The sequence below is a fragment of the Mirounga angustirostris genome, unplaced genomic scaffold (genome assembly GCF_029215605.1).
Source record: "Mirounga angustirostris isolate CCGP_5_RB_7025 unplaced genomic scaffold, mMirAng1.0.hap1 SCAF_7, whole genome shotgun sequence".
Lineage (NCBI taxonomy): Eukaryota > Metazoa > Chordata > Mammalia > Carnivora > Phocidae > Mirounga > Mirounga angustirostris.
In genome coordinates this window covers 78,277,430-78,286,307 of record NW_026991715.1, presented here as the reverse complement: position 1 = coordinate 78,286,307, position 8,878 = coordinate 78,277,430, and positions in this window count along the sequence as shown.

Here is an 8,878-nt window from a genome sequence, read left to right as displayed (position 1 = left end):
TAAATAAAATCTTTAAAAAAAAAAAACAGATAAAAACACTATTCAAGAGAAAAATAAAAGAGAACAGAATAAATTTGTCCAAACGTTCCCATCTGTATTTATGTGAGATATTTAATATCTTGGCAAAATAGTAATGCTACAATTTGTCCAACCTCAAGCCCTAAGCTTGGTGGTTTAGCCTAGTTTGCATGGATTAGGAAATGATCAACTCTGGATCTGACTTCTGTACTAAATTAAGCAGATAAACATCATAGCAAAATCTGTTTCTACTTCTTTTGGACGCACAGCTAGCCAACATTTCTTAACTTTTTTTGTATTTAGGTATGAGCATTTGAATTTTTTGTGAATGCAATGTTAATTGAATTGATTTATCTAAAGTATCAAGTAGGATAGATTATACTATTTAGCAAAAAAAAAAGAAAATCACTTGTATTAAGGTAGGGTTACTGCTATAACAAGTTGAACTCCCAAAACTATTAAAATATAATGTCACTTCAAAACCTCCCATATTAGTTTGTTTTCCCTCTTTTCCAACTTGGTGCAGATAGCGGTAAGATCCCAGGAGATGGTGGAGCTCCACCTGAAAAGAGCATGAGTCTGTAAATTACTGAGGGAAAAGAACTATTCACTGTTTATAACACTTCTTTTGGACTCTTATGTAAACAAATGATAATCTTCTATTTTGTTTGAGACATTGTACATTTTTCAGGTATTTTTTATGATAATGAAGCCTACCCAGATGAACACAGCATCTTTTTGCTTGGGAGAGGTCTCTTACAAGTTCAACTTCCTTTTTGTTTTATTCTGCTCCTCTAGTCTTAGTTCTTTACTACCTTCTGGCTTTCTAAAAGGACTTCATCTTGTGAAACATTTCTATTTTCTGATTACTTTCCAGATTCTTATATAACTGACTTAACTTTATATCTTGCATGCTCCTGATTATTTTCTGGTAACCAGTTAATGGTCTTTAATAGCTGTGCACCTCTTGATGATAGCTGTGCATCTTTAGCTAGACTCTTATTCTGAACTCCATCGTCTAGCCAGCTCCTACATCTGTTCTATATATTTGTGCATCGCTTAGCCTCACAATATGAATTTCCAAGTTTCACTTGGATTTAGAGTTAATGTATCATTGTACAAAGTCCTGTAAGAAGACTTGCTTGCCAGCAGCTAAGGTGTGCTGAGTATCCATTAGAGTCTATCTATGGCCATATGAAAATACAAAGAGGTACTCAGTATAGCACTGTGCTAAAGAAGGTAAGCTTTCAAGTCAAGTCACATGGATTACATTCTTGGCTTCATCATTTGCTAGATATAAATTGTCAAGTGATCCAGGGAATGTTTCCAGACTTACTACATAATTTCGATAAATACCTGAGTTTTATCATCTATAAAATACTGTATTTTCCATTTTAATGGGATCTCTACCTTATCTTCTATCTAGAAACGTGCCTATTAAACTGCTTTAGACACTCAAGAAGAATTTGTTGCGAGTTCAATGGGTGTGCAAGATCTCCTCCAGCTCATCTTTCTTAAATATATTTAATTTGAGCCATTCAAAAGATTTTTAATGTATCTCCCTTCTTAAGAGTAGTGTTTACCAGCTCCTTTAATATCTTAATCATTAAATGTGTGAATAAAATAATAACATAGTAATGAGAAAGTAATACAAGAGGTACTGAAAATGCACATTTCTATTTGTTATTCTCAGAATATTGTTGTGTCTCCTTTGGAGTGTTCCTAAGTGTTTAAATGAAATAATGCATCTAAAACTCCTTAGGATATTGATTAGCATGTAATCGGTACGTATTAAAGCAGGCTAACTTGCAGAGCACAAAATAAAAATAAAACAAAAGCCAAACAAATACATGAATAAATTATTTGGAAGTAATAGAAATTTATTCCTAATTCATGTAAAAATGCCAGGTAGGTAACAGGTGGGCAGAATGGCCCTCCTTCGGGTAATCATAGGGTTGCCCTCAGACTTATCTCCATTCCAGTTACAGAGAAAGGCAAAAGATCATGGAAGAGCTTCCAAAGGAGGATTTTTATGGCCTGGAACAGGCACAGAGTTACTTTTGCTCACACTCCACTAGCTAGCAGTCACATGGCCACAAGTAAGTTCAATAGAGCCTTGGAAATAGACTCTTAAATTTTTCCAGGAAGAAGAGAAGATCCTAGATTTGGGAGAGTAGCTAATAATTCTTGTCATAAAAATCTTGTCATTTCGGGCGCCTGGGTGGCTCAGTTGGTTAGGCGACTGCCATTGGCTCAGGTCATGATCCTGGAGTCCCGGGATCGAGTCCCACGTCGGGCTCCCTGCACAGCGGGGGGTCTGCTTCCCCCTCTGCCCTCTTCCCTCTCCTGCTCTCTGTCTCTCATTCTCTCTCTCTCTGAAATAAATAAATAAAATCTTTAGAAAAAAAAGAAAAATCTTGTCATTTCTAGTTCACTTTTTAGTGATTCCTGTTCCACAGAAAATGTGTCCAATTAATTTACATGTTACTAACCTTAGATTTGTCACAGAGTTAACAACATGTGAATATAATAATCAAAGGTAGAATTATTCAAACAAATTAATGTGATAAATAATAATGCTCTATATCTCATTAAGAACCTACTGACACATAATATTTTAATTATGGTGATCATAAATTATTAATGAGATATTTTAAGAAATTCTCCCAAATTCATTGTATAACTATTTTCAATAATTGTCAATAATTTATGATTGTATAACACTTTTAAAAACTGTTTTTAATCTCTTTATAATTTTGATGAGAGATTCTTCTACCTTTTTAGCAGTGTTACTAAAAAAATGCATGTCTATCTGGTATTTCAATTTAGTGGAGAAATGAATTATTTAGTAAAAGTTGCTGGCACAAGTGCTTAGTCTTCTGGCAGAAAATATAGTTTGACCATTAAGTCAGACATATTAAAAAATAGTTTGATGGATTAAAGACTTAAATTAAAAAACAAAAGAAACTCTTGGAGGGAAGTTTTATCTATGTTAAAAAATTTTAAATCTGAATCTATGAAAAATATTCTTATAGAAATTATACTATTAAAGTAAAACATGGGTTCATGGAAAAAATATTGCTACTCTAGGTCAGATAAATAGTTTATAATGTATAATCTTTGAAATTAATGAAATAAAAACTCAAAGATATTTGATGAATTTTGTAGGTATTTTGGGTAGATTGAACTTGTAACAGGCAGAATAAGTAAGCATCAAAGTAAGTAAGAATAAAAAATTAAATTCTTGTCAAAATCTGTTGTATTAACATTTTCTTGCTGCACAACAAATCACTATGAACTTAATGTCCTAAAATACCACCATTTTATTATCTCACAGATTCTGTGATTCATAATTTGAGTAAGAGTTAGGTCCTCTGCTGCAGTCAAGGTTTTGCTTGCTGCTTTGCTGCCTTCTGGTGCTTGAGGTCCTTTTAGAATGCTCTGGGATGGTTATTAACAGAATTTGGTTCCTTATGGTTGTAGGACTAAGATCCCTTCCTTTTTCTGGCTGTAAGCGGGGTGCTGTCTCAGGTCCTAGCTGTTGCCCATATTTCCTTGCCACATGTCCTGATAGACAGCTCCTAATATGGTGGCAGTTTTATTTTTCTTTGGGGCCGGCAGGATAGTGTCTCTCTGGTGCTTCACTTTCCTTCAGAAAGTTCATTTTATTGGGTTAGCCCCACCTAAATTATCTCTCTTTTGCTTCACCTAAAGTCAACAGATTTGTACTGTAATCACATAAGGGATATCCCACCATATTTAATGGTCCTCCTCACACTCAAGGGGAGGAGGGGATTATAGAAGATGTGACTACCAGGGGGCAAGAATCATGAAGGCCATCTTATTCTGCCTACCACAACTGCCCACAAGAAAAAACAAATTTAAATTATATGAACCAACTTTGATTGTAGTGCATTTACATGCATACATAATTAAATTAAAAATACATGAAAGAGTAGGGCCATAAAATGTCATTGATAATGGATGTGAAGCAGTGAGACTTTTCTTGTTTTTCACATAATTGTCACATTTTACCCTAAGCTTTTCCATATAATGTAAACTTTATTTTGCTTTATAATGAGCATATATTATTTATATAATCAGAAATAAGATATTTTTATTTTAAAGATAGACAATAACCCTATATATTAAGCTTACATTTAGGTTATAAACAAATGTTTTAGGAAAGTATATAATGAGTATAGATGGGATTATTTTGAGTAACATCCTTTGGTAAGTTGTATGATCATATAGTTACAAAGCACTTTTTAATTAATTCGGAAGAAATTAAAGGCTTAAAAAATCAATCCTATTTAATCATAGTGGTTCTCTTCTATGTCTAAATAAAGCATATCTACTTGGAAAGACATGTGAATCCTAGGGATTGGTTACATTTGTCATACTCTTAAGTGTGCACCCAGTCCTAAATTAGGTAATATTTTATTTCCCAAAAGCTGATACGTGTTAATTTTAGTCATTTGTTCTCTTATGATTTGGGGGGATTGCCATGTAATACTATGCTTCCTCTACCCACAAGCATTGCAGGTATAACCATGTGAAGTCTTATTTGATTATATTAGTGTTTGTTTTTGTTTTTTACTTTGTTTCAGGATACTTAGCAATCTTCAGCAGCATGGCAATCTTCAAAAAATTTCCTAAGAATGCTTTCAAATAACTTGTGTTATCTTTTACATCTCATATCATTCCTCAGATGGAGCACTTAGTGAAAATCATGGCACTTCATTTTATTTTAGAATACTGAGAAGAATAAGTGTGCTTTTGGAAAAAAGTTACACTTCAAATCCAACTGAAGGTATTTTCAATTTTCTCAGGTGGCGTGTCAGTGGACACAATTATTTCAAGCAATCATTTACACAATTCACTTCAAGTAATTTTATAATCAAGTCACAGTGGCACTAATATTATTTAAGAATTAAACCATGAAGACAAGCTCTTTGAAAATTAATTCCTCATTGACTCTCTACTAAGTCATTATTTTAGCCAAACTCAACTTAGAGAGGAATATGCACATTTCTGCTTAACCTCCAGCAAGATATGTCTACTAACAAGAGAGTGTTAACTTTATATGTGATAAAATAATGTTAGGACAAGAAAGTTCTGTCATAGAAATTGCAGAATAATGAAATATATCTTTTTCTTTCATTATATTAAAAACAAACAAACAAACAAACAAAAAACTTCTCAAAAGTCATGCACCAGGCAGTTAAAGAAAGGATTTGAAGTCGAGAATGCTAAGATCCAATTCAAGTTTAGACTTTTATTGATATGCTTAATCTTGATTTAAGGTCCTATTCCAATATGTAGAACATTTCTGAATGCATCATTCTGAGAAAAATCTCTCTGAAGAATTTGTCAAATATAAACAATAAATAACATTTGGGTGGAGAAAGGAAAATAAATGCATATATCAATGCACTTTAAAAAATATGTTTGTTTGATTTGGGAGGCATAATAACTATCTTATACTCTCCATTTTATCCATCATCTACTTATATCTTACCTCAGAGGATAATTAGGAAGCAAGAATTTAAGGGAAAAACAGAGGAACAATAGCAAAAATAGTTTAATATATTTCAAAAATAAATTTGTGTCCTTAGTCTTCATTGTAAAAGGAGAAAGTAGGAATAGTCTGTATATGTAAATCAACAGCTAACATGGCCACATTTTTTTTAAAACAAGAATGTATCATATTAAGAAAAGGTACTCACATAATCATTTTCCATGAACCTGGCCTGGAAGCTCCTAGAATGACAATATTTTTAGAAAGCCAAGGCCTAAAACAAGAGATAAAGAATAAATACTAAGTAAACACAGGTGGTAAAAGGGTGCAGGCATTTTGAGGACTCATTGTAATCATGTGTCCTTATACTGGGTAACCAACTATTTTCTTGTGGGCTTAATATTTAGAAAGATATAATCAATTATTTGAAATTCCGGGATAGTAAATAGTAACAATGTGACATATTAACTCTATCTACCTTCTAGTTATTCATAATATGCATAATCTGGTCTAGTAATTAGTGTGTAAACTCAATATTTATGTCTAATTTAGAGAAGACAGCCTTCCATTTTCGATATGCTATTCAGAAAAAGGATGAAGTTTCAGGTGTGTTTAAAGCACTTTCAATGGATAAAGAAGATGTGATACACACACACAAGCACAATAAAATACTACTCAGCCATCAAAAAGAATGAAATCTTGCCATTTGCAACCATGTGGATGGAGCTGGAGGGTATTATTTTAAGCAAAATAAGTCAGTCAGACAAAGACAAATATATGAATTCACTCATATTTAAGAAACAAAACAGATGAACATAGGGGAAAGGAAGGAAAAATAAGATGAAAACAAAGAGGGAAACAAACCGTAAGAGACTTACCTATAGGAAACAAACTGAGGGTTGCTGGAGGGGAACGTGGTGTGGGGATGGGATAACTGGGTAATGGACATTAAGGAGGGTACTTGAAGGAATGAGCACTGGGTGTTATATGCAACTGAAGAATCACTAAATTCTACCTCTACTGAATTTAAATAAAAAAATAAAGTACTTTCAAATTCATACTTTACTGTTTCTCCATCCAAAGTTAAAGCCAAACCAGAAATATTTAAGTAGATTTTTAAAATTATGAGACTATTGAGCATGAGTTCCAGTTTTCAAGCTATATCTTATTTATGTCAGTAAAAACTTCTGGTGACAAAATTCAGAATGATCTTTTCGAAGGGATGCTGCTCTTAACAAGCCAGAAATGGCCACTGTTAGTTGAGATGATTTTATGTAGCTTCATGGCTCTTTAATGATATGACACAGCATCTTTTTTGCCAACCAGAACTTGTAGCAGGTGGCAGTTAGACCTGCCATCAGAGAAGTCTTTCAGTCCTAAAACTGACATGGACAATTCTCTTTTAATGCCTTGTGACGCTTTCTGAAGAGCACAGGTTATTACACTCAGCATACGTTGGAAGCCACCATTACAAGGTATGTAAATACTGCTTGGAACCAGGAGTGAAAAACTAGTTCTCATTATAAGAATAATGATAGAAAAACTTGACAAAGGAGTTACTCATACTTCCTGGATCATCTCTGACTGTGGCTGTAAAAGGTCCTTCATTACAATATTTTAGTCTCCATCACTGTGCAAAGTGTTACAAAGAGCGAGGTTGATGAGCTAGATGATTCTCATATAAAGCTGTGAGAATATGTGTTAAAAGTAATTAAAATACACAAAGGCTTTGAGAAACCTTTAATCTTTCCTACAATTTATAGTGAATTCTTGAAAACTTTGGCTGTCTGTCTTCAACTACTTACGTAGTAGTAAGTACAAAGTAGTATGCATTTCTTGTGGGTTCAGGAGCAAGTATCTAGAATAGTCTATGCTCAATAATTATTTGTGAATTTGCATTAATTTTCACATAGTTAATACTAAGTGGTAACAAGCTTTTAGCATACTATTATAGTGACACCTTAAATCTGTAATAACTTTATTATTTTTTGTAATTTTCACTCTTAAAGATTAACTGTTCCTTATAATCCTCATAAAGGTACAGTTATCAATCTTTAAAGAGTTAGATAGAATGTGGCAGTGATTCACTATTTATATGCTGGAAGTTTTTATTTGTGGGTATGTTTCATGGAGAATGCCAGAAAGAGTAATTCTCATTATTATCTTTGTAATTGTGTTTCTAATCTTGCTTCCTGTATCAGAGAGATCTTAGGAAGATATGGGAAGCAAGATTAAAATATGATTTATGAAACTGAAAACAAAAAGAAAAAATAAAAGGAAGTAAACTCCGATAACCACATTGCTATTTCCCTTTGAGAGGTGGTTTTGGAGTCTGTGTCTCTGATAATAGGTTTTAATATTTGTTTGTGATGCTTTGTAATCAGTGTAATTGTCAAGAGAGAAGAAATGATCTCCAGCAGAGTTTTCTCTAAGTTTTATGAGCACTGCCTCAATGCCAAAGACTCTTTCCCCACTTGCTTTATTTTATATTAGTGAAGAGTCTCCTGGCTGCTGTCACCTTATGAAATGGAAGCAGGATCTGTTTGCTTTGCCACATAAGCCATCCTTGAAATTTGGTCAGAGTTCATTATGCTACTAGTACCTCATTTAGGCTGAGGCGTGGAGGAACATAAAACTAAAAACTTAGCTTGAGGCAGAGATGGAATAGATTTCAGTTTGGTAGGGAATTAAAAATGGCTTTAAGATAGATGGATTTTATAGATAGGAAATAAATGTCCTCAAAGAAAAACTAGCCAATAAAGGGAAGGAGTGTGAAGTACAAGGAGAATGCTGGGACAAGCACACAAGAGAATGAAAATGACTGAAGAGGTGCATATGAAAATCTATTAAGAAGGAATAATCTGGAATAATCTGAAAGTGTGCATACCAAGACAAAAAGCAAAGACAGCCCTAGCCGACTGAAGAAAAATAATGCTCATATATCTGGCCAGAACTGCAGGAAGGAAATAAATTTGAGAAAAATAGTGATTATTGAACATGTACACAAAACAATAAAAAGCCATAAAATATATAAGACTTAGAATCACATGTGCTTTGCTACAAGTGTGAAATTGTGACAGTAATAGAAACTTGACAGAAAAATAAATAACTGTAGTATCATCCGTATAACAAAATGTAAGCTGCTTTGAAAATACTCAGAGGGATAGTGAGAAAATAGAACTCAAACATACACTCTTCCTGTAGCTACTCCTTTCATGTATGAAAGTATTTTATACATAAGTTTTATACTCTACCAATTGCCTACTGAATAAAAACTGAAGTTAAATTAGTTGGTATTTTTAGTCAAGTTTAGATGGTAAAAGGAATCAATAACCAAAG